At 47.7% G+C, this 15,248-nt stretch overlaps 1 long non-coding RNA gene across 1 annotated transcript; it reads left to right on the top strand.

Annotated features, from left to right (window-relative positions):
* The first annotated feature begins 864 nt into the window (after positions 1 to 864).
* On the top strand, positions 865 to 12,923 carry LOC138491334 (uncharacterized). Its single transcript, XR_011275990.1, has 2 exons — positions 865 to 2,878; positions 12,469 to 12,923. It is a non-coding gene; the product is annotated as an uncharacterized lncRNA (long non-coding RNA).
* Positions 12,924 to 15,248: the final 2,325 nt, after the last annotated feature.

Consider the following 15,248-nt stretch of genomic DNA (forward strand, 5'->3'; position numbering starts at 1 on the left):
TTATAGGGTCGCTTGTACCGCGTGGGGTTTGGTGTCTGTGTCTTTGTGAGCAATAATTATCCCACCACTGCACAGTGATTTGCCACAAGTTATTAACAAATGTAGTATTGGCTTATGAATTCTGAGCAATTTTTAATTCACTGTGTTTAAAATTCAGAGTTACTGCATTGGGTTTGCATGCAAAACGTTTGGTTGCTGCAGATTACATGTATGTTGGCGTCAATGCATTGTTACCGTCGGGGGTGGCTAATTTTGAATGTTTACGTGGTTTCGGGTGGCAATTTTTATGTTTTACAAGGGGGACAGATGCAGCTTTTTACTATGTGGGTACATGACTTCTGTCCTGCACGCTAATTCGGGTTGAAAACACTTGTTTTCAGAGTGTGCATTCATTGCAGTTAGCATTGGTTTCTCACGGCCTTCACATAACGTTTTCACAGAGGACTCTGCTCTTGAGAGATAGCGCCAGTGCAATGTTATACTGGCCTGATATCGGGACGGCTCAGGTTGAGTCCCCAGTAGGGATGAAGTGTAAAACAAAAAGGATTTTTTGCAGTCCGCACAGCTGATCACTGTTCTTCTTGCATCTAGTTAACTTCATTTAGGTACAGTACCACAAGCACCAGAATTGGAAGCGTAAAACAGGGCCTGGGGGAATTATTCACACTTAACACGAACCCGTGAGAAGGCAGAGGGCTCGTAACGTGCGGCTGTTAATGGGGCAGGGGAGATTGCCATGCCTCTTCGATTGCCTCTCCATTGAGGTTGCAGGAAGGGGGTGGGAGTCGGCACTTGTTACAGTTGAGTGCCCCTTTAAGGCAGCTCACTCGTGGGGGGGAAAGGGAGATTGCCGTTGCAGGGGCACTTCCGATTGTAACGCCAATAAAGAAGGTTGTGCATTCCAACGCTGGCGTCCTGTCTTTCATGTGGGGCCCATAAACCCCAACATTTGGCGACGAGGATTTTCCACGTGCCAGCGGTCCTCCTTGTGAGCGTGTCCGGACAACCATGCCGGTGATCCCACTGGTGAGCGGATCCCCGCCGCAACCTCTCCTTCTCCTTCGCACACGCGATCCCACGGTGCTCCGTGTTCCTCCAGCTGTTCGCTCCATTCTCTGCCCACAGCACCATCAGCTGCCCAAAAATGCTCCCAGGTATTTTCCACACGACATCAAGGGCCTAGCAACCAAGAGAAAAAAGAAAAAAACTTTTTTTCTTTGATCTCTGTCTTCTCATACGGCCGATCCTCATTTTGCGGAGACCATCTTCCTCGTCCCAGTACAATTTTTGGACAAGAGCCAAAAAAGCTTTAAAGACAATAACCACTATTCAAAGGCCAGGGGTCAAGCATTGAACGCCATCATGAGTGCGCCAGCTGATCAGGCAAAATCCAGCATGCGCCACCACCAGCGCCGGCAATCACAAGATCTACTGCCACGGCATGGCGCATGCCACCACCGTTCTCCATGACGCCCCAGGCAGACAAAGGGGCGAGGTGGGTGGAGTGGCTAGAAGACTTCAACAATTTCATTGAGGCTGCGAGGGAAGAAAACTCCCCTCGCCTACGCAGTATGTTCATAAACAAAGCGGGTGGAGAAATAAAAACACTAATCAAAACCATTCCGCAAACGGAAATAATTTCGATGCCCTCATAGCTGCTCTAAACAAACGCCTTGTCATCGCGCCCAACAGAGACTATGAAAGATATGTTTTCAACCAATGCTCACAGCGCAGCAACGAAACAGTGGACGAATTTCTCACGAGATTACGCGTCAAAGGCGCGCATTGCCAATTTGACAAATTTTCGCTTGATGAAGCGCTCCGTCTCAGGGTAATTGAGGGCTGTGTGTCGGCAGCACTACAGAAACAACTTTTAAAGAAACCAGTCTCCATCGAACAAGTAAGTGAAATGGCACGTATACTCGAAAGAGTGGAAAAACAAGCTACACACATAGCCAGCAATGCCACTGGCAAACAAGACAAAAGTGACACAATAGCGGCAATTCACGCTGGAAATAGAAACATCAACTCAAGCAACGCGTTGACCCCACGCATGCAGAGACAATGCTACAGGTGTGGGATGACATTCCCATATGTGGGATCCTGCCCCGCTCTCTCCCAAAAATGTGGCAACTGCGGCAGGGAAGGCCACTTCCAGTCTGTATGCAGGGAAGGAAAACCATTTCCCACCCCACGTGGGGGTGCCAGTTTACAAACTAGGCCAGCCCAAAGGTTATACACGAGCTCACCTCAACAGGCACGATTCTACCAACAGAGTCCAAAGAGATACGTGCGGATGGTAGAAGAAATCTACCCGGAAGATGACAGTCAAGAATTCATGCCACAAGGACAAATTGCACGTATAATCGATGAATATGATGGACCGCCAGGGGCACACCGCAAGTCGGCAAGTGAGCCTCAGAGAGAGTATGACTATGACAACGCATATGACCCATATGCTCACGATGAGTTTGTCAATCTCATAATGGATGAACAGGAAGCCCAGGAAGCACCCAGAATAACGATAGACATTTGCGACAAACAATTCTGTTTTCTGATTGACTCGGGAGCAACCGTAAATGTCATGGGAGAAAAAGAATTTCAGACACTCTACCAGAAACCGACGTTAAACTCGTCAATGTCGAAAATATATCAATAGGGTGCAGACAGTCCACTGCAGAGCATCGGATCGCTCAAAAGAAGACTCACGTTTGGTGACAAACACACCAATACTGTGATCCATGTCATCAGAAGCCCCACCAAAGGTCGCTGTTTGTTAAGCTACAAGACGGCATCTTGCTTAGGACTAATCAACATATTGGTTCGAGAGGGAGATATTGTCAAATCGTCGGGCGGTCAAGTCATACAGCAAGAACAGGTTCGCGCTGTGACGTCTCAGCACACCTCACCCATCACCAAGGAAGTCATTGTCCAAGAATATCCACAATTGTGTCAGGGTCTAGGAAAACTGAAAGGCCCACCAATAAAGCTACACATAGACGCGACAGTGCAACCAGCCCCACAACACCCACGCAGAGTAGGATTTCACCTACAAGAGTGTCAGGATTCCATGGTACATTTCTAGAGTTTCAAGGGTTCATAACCTTAAAAGACATACCATTACTATTCCAAGGTAAATTAACTAGACTTACACATTTACATTACTTAATTAAGAATTCATCATTAGCATCAGAAAACCTTTTGAATGTAGGTTACTTAGAGGTGTGATGTTTGGGTTATGTTTGGATTGACAATTGAACTAGTATAAATATTCCTTAATGTACATTCAGGAATCACTCGACTCCCCAAAGCAAGATGGAGAGTTTTTTCTGCAGCACTGATTGGTTTAAATAGTTATGAGCTCATTTGGAATGTTGCTCTGAGTTTCCAACTGCCTTCCATTTTAGTATCCTTTGAGACAGGTCGCAGTTTAGTTAGCTCTAGCAAAGAATATATTTAAATATATTTAATTCTAGTTTTTAAAGAAGATTTTAGAATATCCAATTACTACTAGTTCTAAGCTGAAGTGAAGTTTATCCAAGAAGCTGAAGAAGTCGTACATATGAAGCAAGCTAAGTTTTATTAATTCTACAAAGTCTAATGTCAAGGATTTTCAGTTCGAATTACTTTGAAAAAGACTATGTGGAAATCAAATGGTAATATTTATTCTTTTTTTGAGGAAAATAAGATTCAGTGTACTATTTTGAACTTTATTGTTACGCTTCCATTCTGCTTCTGAAGGAGTATTTCCCAGAACAACTGCGCGTTTAATATTTACTAACCAGGCACGCGTAACTCTTCGTGTTTTACTCGCATGTTTGTTTTTTTTCGCTCGCAGTTCTTTCAGGAGCGTTATTTTTCGGTTCGAGTATTACGCCACGCGCGGCTCTGAGGTTAGAAGGAACCTTACAAACGTTTTAAGCGCGTGTAAGCGTCGTTTCAGGAAGTGCTTGTTTGCAGGACTAGAATATTGAACACGATAAGCGTTGTGACATTTTTTAGTTCTGAAGGCATTGTTTCTAAAGACAATTGAGTAGAGAAGCATTGTGTCGGCTGACATTCGTTTTTTTTTTCCAGGAAGTAAACGTCTAGTGGAACTCTCTACAGCAATGCCGATCTTTTAAGGAGGTTACATTTTTTGACATTGTAATTTATTGCAAGTTCATAAGACTAATTCAAGTAACAGACTTTCCATATGCAATAAATACGAGAATAAGTATTTTAAGAAGTTCATTTATGAAAAATATTATCACAGTAGAAGAAGAAGGAAACATTGAGTTCTGATTTCCAGACTTCAGCTCAGCTACTAACTGAATAAGCCTATCAGCAATAAAGCATAGGCTACAGGTACTACAAGGAGAGTGGTAAACTTTTAGTAAACTTAGCTAGAGTGGATTGATTATTAATATATACATATATATTTGTCTCCTAGATCTCACAGACACAGAGGTGTATTTCCAGCTCCAGAGAACTACAGTGCCAGCCAGTGAAGATCTGTCTTGTTATTTTCTCCTCTATTCCCCTTTCCCCTTGGGTTTGCCAGCTTGGTAGTTTTATCAGTTTGAGGACTGTTGGGCAGGCAGACTTAGGGGGTCTGGTGGGCCCAGCAACACTCCTGCAGGAAGATTCAAGTTTGGACCTGACAAAGAGGCAGTCTCTAAAGAGCTAAACCAACTACTGCGAGATGACATTGATCCTGCCACAGGGCCGACGCCGTGGGTATCCCCCCTTGTAATTGTACCAAAAGAAGGCGGCCGCCTGAGAATATGTGTAGACATGCGAGTAGCCAACACCGCCATACAACGAGAGCGACATCCCGGACCCAAAATTGAGGACATGATAGTCCAACTAAACAAAGCAGTCCTTTATTCCAAACTAGATTTAAACCAAGGATACCATCAGTTGGTACTCCATCCTGAATCACGACCAATTACCACATTTGCATCGCATGACGGATTGTTCCGCTACAAGAGACTTAACTTTGGCATTTCCTCGGCGGCCGAAATTTTTCACGAAACTATTCGACAAGTCATACGCCCCATAAAAGGAACTCTTAACTACAGTGATGACATTTTGGTTTTTGGGAAGTCTCGCAGTGAACATGACGACGCGCTCCGTGCGACATGCCGAGCATTGCTGGATGCGGGACTGACCCTCAATATTGACAAGTGTCGATTCAGCAAAACGAAACTCAAGGTTTTTTGGCCACATTTTTTCACCGGATGGTATGACCACAGACCCTGAGAAAGTATCCACCATTTTCCACCTCGAGAAACCTTCCCAGATCGCCGATGTCAGGTCATTTCTAGGGATGGCGGGGTACTGTGCTCGATATATCCCGCACTATGCCTCAATCACGGAACCCCTCAGGCGCCTGCTCCAAAAAGATGTTCCGTTCACATGGTCCGAGGAGTACCAGGCCGCGTTTGATAGCATCAAACACTCTCTGACGGAGGCTAGGAAGCTGGCATATTTTGATCCTGAATGGCACACCGAGATAGTGGTAGACGCTAGTCCAGTCGGCCTGGGTGCAATTCTGGCGCAAACCAGTGGCCAGGACACTCACCCAAGACACATTGTGGCATATGCCAGCAGGGCACTAGCTCCACCAGAATCGGCATACTCGCAGGCGGAAAAAGAGAGTCTGGCAGCCGTCTGGGCGTGCAAACATTTCCATAATTTCATCATTGCCAAAAAATTCACACTCATCACGGACCATCAAGCTTTGTTATCGCTATTTGGTAATCCTCGCATGAAAATGCCCCCCAGGATTGAGAGATGGGGCATCCGCCTACAAGAGTATGATTTTGAAATCATCCATCGACCAGGGGGTGAGCACAACCCTGCAGACTACCTCTCTAGGCACCCGGCAGGCAACCACACTCCAAGAAAAGGTGACAGTACATAAGTTACATCACCGCCAACGCACTACCACCTGCCATATCCATCGAAACCGTTGCGGTCGTGTCAGCTGCAGATCCATCGCTGGCATTAGCGATCAGTTTGACGGAAAATAGCAAGTGGAAAGACTTTCGAAGAGCAGTCCAAAGCCACCGAGGAGCGTGCCGCGATGAGATGGAGCGCCTGGTGAGAATACATACGGAGCTAGCTGTCCAAGACAAATCCATCCTGCTACGAGGGTGTAAGATAGTCATTCCCGCCGCATTGCGCATAGAGGTCATCAAGACGGTGCATGAAGGTCATCGGGGAGCGGAGAACACGAAACGTCAGTTAAGATGCAATGTGTGGTTCCCTTTCATGGATGATATGGTCGATCGGTGGGTAAAGAACTGCACAGCATGTCAGTGCACAGCAAAACCTGAACCACCAGTACCGCTCAGAATATAGACGATCCCAGAACATCCCTGGGAAAGAGTGGCGGTTGACTTCTATGGGCCGCGGGAGGAAGGAGATTATTTACTGTTGTTCATTGATGAACACTCTTGGTTCCCCATTGTGAAACGTGTCAAGTCAACAGCATTTGCCCATATCGCAGCAACATTCGATGAAGTTTTCAGTGAGTGGGGCATACCTGACGCACTTAAGTGAGACAATGGAGCTCCGTTCAGTGGCCATGAATTTGGGGTGGGTGTTTGCCAAACACATGGGATTTCGCCATCAAAGAGTAACACCAAGATGGCCGCAAGCCAACGGCATGGCAGAAAGGTTTATGGTGTCTATTAAGAAAACAATGCAAAGAGCACGCCTGGAAGGATCTGATCCACATCAAGCGCTATGTAGAATGTTGCGTGACTATCGCAACACCCCTCACGAAGCCACCAATCGAACCCCAGCAGAGCTCATGATGAAGTATCAAGTGAGAACCAGGGTTGTCAACAACCCAGCAAAGAAGCCCAAAGTCGATCATGGAATCATTGAAAGAGATGAAGCGGTGAAAGAGAGCTCGTGAACAAACCGACAAAAGAAGGGGAGCACGACCCAAGGATTTCCAAATTGGGGATGAAGTATGGATACAAAGAGCTGTAACAAAAAAAACAGATTCGCAATATGATCCTGAACCGCTTCAAGTAGTTGCAGTCAAAGGAACAATGATAACTGCGGCCAGTGGAGAACAGGAAATGACCTGCAACAGCTCAAGGTTTAAACATGTCATGAAAGGGCCAGAGGAGAGACCACCTCAAGAAGAACGTGACACAGAGGACAGAGACAGTCAGGATGAAACGTGGGTTCCCCTCGGACCGCAAGTCCAACGCCAAGTTGCCCCCGAGGAAGACACCGGCGGCGGCTCTGCCCCAGAGACGCGAGGAAGACCCTGGAGGAATGTGAAGAGACCTCCCAGGTTAGTGGAGGAGTGTTAACTGGTTTTGCCACAAGGCCAAGTTCATGTTATGCGAAAGGACAGTTGTGAACATTACTTGAAAGGACATTTGTCCGGGGGTGGTGTTACAGGTGAGTGCCCCTTTAAGGCAGCTCACTCGTGGGGGGGGAAACGTCACGTCCAGATGGGACGTGAGGAAAGGGAGATTGCCGTTGCAGGGGCACTTCCGATTGTAACGCCAATAAAGAAGGTTGTGCATTCCAACGCTGGCGTCCTGTCTTTCATGTGGGGCCCTTAAACCCCAACAGCACTTCTGAGGCGGCCTCTGATGGCCTCTCCCGCCCAAAGGCGGAGGATTCAGAGGGTAAAAGGACAGGTTGATGTATGCAGGCCACCCAGTGCCCACTGGCTGACATCAATGTGATGGCAGAGTGAAGATGGACTGTAAGGTCGGAGGCGCAGGCTTCGGCGGCTCAGTGGGGAGCACAGTATAATGGTTAATGCATCGCGTGCGGGATAGGCAGCACAATCGGGCAAAAGCGCTCACAGAGGGATGGGTGGGGGGGTCGTGTCTGCACGAACATGGGTGATTGTTCCCTGTCCCCCACTAAGGCATGTTTTTCATAATGTAGGGCTGTGGATACGTGCACAGTCATGCGAGGCACCAGGGCTCAGACATGTGCAGTTTAAATGTTGCTTGGGTTCCAGATGGCGGCATACCTAGGGGAATTGCAGCATGCTTCGCATACACTATTCACACGTGTAAGTGTTGCATACATGAGAATGCAGTAATGTTGGGCGAGTCATTTATTGTTTCGGCATAGAGTAGTTATGAGGGGGAAAGCTTCCATTACAAATCTTACAGGGCTAAGTATACATTTATAACTGGCGGCCCGCTCTCAGGAACGCCCCGTTGTTCACCGTGCATAGCCATTGTACAGATTTTACATTTTGTGGTTCACAAGTTTACGAGGTCCCATGCCACCATTTTAAACATGATGTACACCCCAAAACAAGCGCAGGGTTCGAAAATTGGGGGCCAGGTCCCATGAGCACTTACAGGTTTTTACCACTAGGTTGGGGGGTTTCCTTGTGTTAGATGTTCTGGGGTTTTCCCCACTTTGAGATAAGAATTTGCGGCCATCGCTTTTGCTCACTGTACCTTTTATATATGGGAAATATCCATTTGTATATCAGTATAGAAACACATCTAATTTCTGAAAGACTGGCATGTTTGAAAGCAGGTGGCATTAGAGAAGTGGTATTCCCTTGTCTTCCCTTTTGGGCCGTATTATGTTGCGGGGAACAAGTTGGGTGAATGCGGTTGTACAGGGGATGAGGGTAAGCAATGTTGACATATGCGGAAGTAACATTTATTATTTTGTACCAACAAAACGGGTTTAGGACGTCTGGAAAGAGTACCTGGTTCAAGGTAACAAGGTACGGTGAACAGAGCATAATCATCGGTAAGGTGGCCATGGTTTTTGGAATTGCATTCCTTTAAAGACAAACCAAGAAAGGCCTGGCAAGGGGTAATGCACACATGTCAAAACTGTTGGCTTTGTCAATGCTTGTTTTAACAAGACTTCAGCCAAGTGCACCCATGGTGCTTAAAAAGGGAATGGCTGCAGGCAGACGTAATGAAGGACCAGGAAATTGATGTCCGCACCTGCAGCTTTTGTAACGCTCACCTGATTCTCGCAGAGGCGCCGGTCTTGACTGGGCGACTACCGTATCTTCAAAGGTGATGTGCAGCACCCGGTTGGCTCTTTGGGCTGGACCTCTGTGCCCTGTATGCCTGACGTGCAGAGTAAGATGTCTGCAGATAGAAAATACGGGGTTAATGAACTGGGGTTATTGGGGTGTCCCTATCTCTTTCCCCTTCTCCTCTCCTGTAGACCCCCACAGGTTAACGCTCTCACCTTAGGTAAGTGAATGCCGAGCTCTCCATCTGCCTCGGGGCAGGGTGCTGTAACCAGTTTCTTCACTGGATAGGTAGCGCAGGCCTCTTGACTTCAGAGGACTGCTGTCCGTCGTTTACTGCACGAACGGTAAGTTTCGAGTAACTCAAATGTCTTTAAAAGTCTTTAATAATGATGTCTCTTGTTTTGGAGGGTTCCGGCGATGGCGGATGACGGGCTGAAGTGAGTTGAAGATGGAGCCCGTGTGATGGATAGAAGCGCCTGGAAGCACGTAAGTAAGCGCTTGTTGCCAGCTTCACGATGCGCTCTGTCTTTTTATTGTGCAGGTACAAGTTCGGAGCGGCTGCAGGGTGCCGGGATACCCACTGGGTTAGATGTGGAAAGGAGTAATGGCACGTGAGTATTAAAGTTCCCCAATGTCTTTAAACGCACCTTGTTTTGTCTTTCAGATGCGGGATGCAGCGCCGACGGCCTCCGGAGCGTGCGAAGAGTTGGTAAGCTTTTGTCTTTCAGATGCCGGAATGCAGTGTGAAGACCTCCGGAGCGCACGAAGAGTAGGTAAGCCTTTGCCTTTCAGATGCCGGAATGCTAACCTGTTCTTTCTTGTCTTTATAGGTGTTGCTGAAGACTGGATTCAGGATGGTAAGCCTTTTTCCTTAGGCCCAGGACCGGATGCAGAAGACACGATGAGCGTTCTGCTGCAGAGGGTGCAGAATAACGCAAAGCAAGATTCATCCACCGGGTGTGGTTTAAATAGCCTCCTGTAGTGCTTAGGTGTCTCCTTCCACAGCCACGCCTAAGTAAGAAAAGAGTTCCTGGTAAGAAAAGAGTTCCTGCCTTCCAGAAGAGTTCCAGTGTTCTGAATCTAGGGAGTGGCTCCAGCCCCACCCAACAGGAAAAGTAGTTCCAAACAGAAGAGGATCAGAGGCTCAACTGGCAGGCAAGTAAGCAGCATGGTCTGCTGCAGGTAAGTCCACCCAAGCATTATGAGCCTGGCGCTTCCAGCGCTGGGACTGGGCATATTTATGAGCCTGGTGCCACTGGCGCCAGGACTGGGTCCAAAAGGTCCCAATTGGGACTGGTTGGCACTCGGAACCTGGGTTATGGATCTGCTTCCAAGGGAGTTGGGAAAACCCTGACCTTTTGGAAGCAGAGATCATGACAGCTTTGTGGCGAAGGGCAACATAAGGTTGATGGAGGGGCCAACTGGGGGACACTGTTCTGCAGATGTATGATGCAAGTAACAGATGTGTGCTTGTGTTATAGTATATGTCAATAATACCGGACGTCTACGACCGCCTCAGTCTGGTCCCAGAAGTGTGACCAGGAATGCGACATGACGATCCCGAAAGGTCTGCTAAACTGTGGGCACTCCCACAATGACATGCTCGTGGTAAGACTGAAGGGTGACATAAATGCACGATGAGTTCAAATTCCTACCCAGGTAAAAATTAAGTGTCTAGTAACATGGCACACATCCTTGAAGGGTTTGGTAAGCTGTGGGGCCTCACTGGTAAGACTGTAAGAGGGAAAACATTTACGATAGGTGTACATAATTTAGAATTATGTTTTGGCTACAAGTTAAGGGTCTTGCTTGGAAAACATCAGCGACCCACAAGACAATTGGAAAATGGTAAGATTTCGGACACACAATACAGGCTGGTGGTAAGACCAGGTGATGGTGTAAACGGACTGTAAATTGCAAGGGCGGTTACATACAACTGAAAGGTCTGTCCAGTAACATGGCATGATGACCCGGTGAGGTTGGGCAAGCTGTGGGTCACCGCCTCAGGATAAATGCCACAGTAAATATCTGAGGTTGGCACAAGGAAACGTAGGATTGAAATTACAGATGGTGTACAACTGGAGGGTTTACACCAACAGGCTGTGCATGGGCCACCAGCCGGGTTTTTGGGCACTAAAAATGCTGGTACTTATTTACAAAGGCAACTGGGCGAAAGCATGACCCGCTGGAAGGCCGGTTGCAGCTAGAACAAGGGTAAGCGGTGGGGCCTTGCACAATGTGGATTTATAATGTAAAACTGGATGTGGAAAACACGGATATGTGGGAATTGGGGTTTTGGTGAAGGTTGAAGGTAGTTTACTAGCGAGAGCAAGGATACGTTTTATTGAAGCATGGGGGAATTGGGGGTAGCCACCCCCAAAGCGCGGCGGAGTTCGGGGCAGTCCTAGCCGGGGAGGGGTACGCCGCGGCTTGAAGCGTGGGCTGGTTTCCCGATGGCCACACTCGAGCCAAACTCAGACGACGGGCATTGAATCCCTTATGGACACAGACTCCTCACCTTCATGTGCAGTGGCCCGAGGAAGAAGTTCTCTGTTCAGCAATCTGGAGAGTATGTCCGGTGCCTTGCGACAGCATTGGGCGGCAAGGGGACACCAAGAATATTCAGATGTTTTGCCCCACTTTTTTGGGGGTTAGTTTTTGGTATAGATGGTAGTGAACCATGATGGATGCTTTAGGGCTGGGACTGCCCTCTGTGTTGTATGCTCCAATAAATGGTGATCTGTGTTTCCAAAATGTAAACTATTGCCCGACTATTATTTATTAGAAGCTCAGGTTTCGGTTCTCAAGGTACATCATCCTCGCACGACAGAGGGTGGGTGGGGCGCCAATGGGGGCTGACACAGCTAAGAGGAGGTCACAGCCACCGCAGGTGGCGCTAAAAGGACGTTCCACATAGCATGGCGCCCTTCTGGCTTCTCCCTGCCCTTTTTCTGCCCCATAGCACCTCTCCCCCCCCCTCTACTCCTCCAGAGGGCGTAGGCTGGCCGTCCCCAGGGCTTCCTGCCTGCCCTGGGGATTGCTTATATGATGGAGGGGGACTGGATCACGGCCTCTTTCCAGTCCCCCTCTGCCGGATTTCCCATCCTCCCCTACCCTCAGCAGCCTGTTTAGAGCAGGCAGGACATGCAAATAGGTTAGCCTGGGATTGAGGATTTGGGGGAAACGCGCCTGATTTTTGGTTTACTTCAGGCGGATGTCAAGGGGTAAGTTGGGTAGGATGGCAAGGTTTTGTAACTATGGTACCATATGTTTGGAGGTGTAGGATTTGTACAATTGTTTATTATGTTTTCAGAGGATTTCGAGGTGTAAATTGGGGATTACAGCTTGTTTTTATCTACGGTACCAGTGTTAAATATGTGTAAAAATGTAGGATGGTTTATTCGGTTTTCAGCGGATTTCGATGTGTAAGTGTGTATGTTTTGTTCCTTTATTTTGTATTCATTGTTCCATTTCTGTCACAGGTGGAGTTCGGGGCAGTCCTAGCTGGGGAGGGGTATGCCGCAGCTTGAACTGTGGGCTGGTTTCCTGATGGCTGCACTCGAGCCAAACTCGGACGACAGGCATTGAATCCCTTATGGACACTGGAGACTCCTCACCTTCATGTGCAGTGGCCCGAGGTGGAAGTACTCTGTGCAGCAATCTGGAGCGTATGTCCGGTGCCTTGCGACAGGCTTGGAGGCGGCAAGGGGACACCAAAAACATTCAGACCTGTGCAGTTAAAATCTGGAGCGTATGTCTGGAGCGTTGCGACAGCATTGGGCGGCAAGGGGACACTGAGAACATTCAGATGTTTTGCCCCACTTTTTTGGGGTTAGTTTTTGGTATAGATGGTAGTGAACCATGATGCTTTAGGGCTGGGAATGCCCCCTGTGTTGTATGCTCCAATAAATTGTGAGCTGTGTTTCCAAAATGTAAACTATTGTCTGACTATTTATTAGCAGCTCAGGTTTAGTTTCTCAAGGTACGTCATCCTCGCACGACAGAGGGTGGGGGGGGTAATGGGGGCTGACAATGCTTTGCATAGATTAGCTAGCAGTGTTATGAAAAGGTGGTGGGTTGTGAGAAGGAGCAGCGGCAAATAGATGTTTTAGAACCACTTGTCCCACCTGTACATCTGCTTTGGAATGTGTGTCAATGCAGTAATGCTGAGTGAAAGTAAAGTATGTACTGAGCTCCATGTAGCTGCTTTGCAAATGCTGTGTAAGGGTACATTTGCAATAAAATCCAGAGTAGCTCCTGTGCTCCATGTGGAATGAGCTCTTGGCGTGAAAGGCAGTGTTTTATTTGATAATGAATAGCATAGTTGTATACATCTGACTATTCATCTGGAGATAGCATTCTTGGAAATGCGGTCCCCCTCTCTGCCTGTTGCTTTGGAGACAGTTGATGGGTCTTTCTAAGCAGTCTGGTCTTGTCTACATAGTAGAGGACCGCTCTCCTCACATCTAGTGTGTGGAGTTTAACCTCAGCTGTGCTAGTTGGATTCTGAAAGAAAGCCAGGATCTCAATGGACTGGTTTACATGTATTTAGAAATGAATTTAGGGGAAACCTAGGATGAGTACGTAAAACCAATTTATCTTTATGGACAAAGAAAGGGTCCTGCACTGACAAGGCTTGTAATTCACAGAGTCTTCTTATAGAAGTAATAGCCACTAAGAAGGCAGTCTTGTAGGTCAGGTGTTTAAGACTCGACTGGTGCATAGGCTCGAAATGGGGTCCCGTGAGCTTTTGACACAGTCAGTGGGGAGGTTTGACATCGAGGGTCTGTACGAAACTGTGGCGGCTTGCACCACTAGCCCCTGTGGGTTTGGGTGGAACATCAAAAATAGGAGGTCAACTTTTGCCAGCTTATACTTCTTAGTAAGCTCTGTTGACTGCCGGCATCGAGCAAGGGCGCTGCCACAAGGCGATAACCAGTCTGCTGTAGCTGCATTGAACGGCAAAGCATTTTCAGTTTGCAGGCCGCAGATATCGGTGGGGTTGTACTGGGACACATGCTTCGAGGGAGCACCGAACACCAAGGCCACAATCACCTTCTCGGTTGCTTTGTGGTATTGCTTGTTCATGTGTGCGTATGGTTTCAATTGCTGGAATTCCACATCTGGAGAGGTGTCCAGAACATTGGCATTGTGCAGGCCCTCCACCAGTTGAAGCAACACGACTTGGTCCTCCAGAAAATCAGGCAACGGATCCAAGGCTGCACATCTCATCAGCCGAAACCCAAACAGTATGGGGGTCGTTCTCCTCATCGAAAATCAACCGCATTCAGTGGAAGTACCCTGACTGAGTGTCTGGTACTTTTTCAATCATACAGGAAAGGTCGAGGGGCTTCTAGGTCAGCAGGGGCAGCCCATTGTTTCAGCACAGGAAGAGGGTTCGAGGGCATTTGACCCATCATGTCATCTTTTATGACGGATGGGCTGGGCACAGTTGGAGCCGTATCGACCTGCAGGGTGGAAGTGGAAGACTTACCAGCCGAGGCCTTTTCAAAAACCTTGAGCAGCTGGTTTTCCAATGGCCTTGGAAGTGATTTCACCAGGGACTTAAAATGCGGTCTGCTGGGTGCCAATTTAGCACAGCGTTCCTTCACTGCCTTTGGGTTCATTGCCAAGCAAGAACCACATTGCTTTGTGTCGTGCCCAACACCAAGACACCACACAAAGAGAGTGTGTGGGTCCACAAGGGAAATTTTGGAGTTGTAGTCCATGCAACGTTTAAACCCGAAGGCTTACGCCTCAACATACTGATGCAGTATCAAATTCTAGAATTTATCGCGTTCCGAATAGTGTTGCAAGTGCGTGAGAAAAAGGAACTGAGGTGTGGGGGCGAAGTACATGCTTTTATACAACACCCGTCATGTCCAATCGAGTAATGGCAAGGGAGTTGGACATTGAGCAGTAGTACCCCGCTGCCCCCCCCTCCCCTCCCCGGTCGAAAAAGTTTCCAAGCAGCTGACACTCGATAGCTATCAAGATGAGGAATCTATGGGTGAATGCAATTCACTGAATGACAAATTTGGAGATGGCATATTTATGTATTACAACCTTTATATCAACCTCCCAGTGGTCACGACAGATACGTCCTGAGCATCACAGATTACCCTGCAAAAAAGTGTTGGTCCCAAACAATCACATACCAACTTATCCTACCCTGTGGTTATTTTAAATAAGTCATAAGCAAAACTATATCCACCTCCTGGACATGCAGAAAACACATCAATTAGGAGATCTATTGGTGTAT

The sequence above is a fragment of the Ambystoma mexicanum genome, chromosome 10 (assembly GCF_040938575.1).
Source record: "Ambystoma mexicanum isolate Mex_15411 chromosome 10, UKY_AmexF1_1, whole genome shotgun sequence".
Lineage (NCBI taxonomy): Eukaryota > Metazoa > Chordata > Amphibia > Caudata > Ambystomatidae > Ambystoma > Ambystoma mexicanum.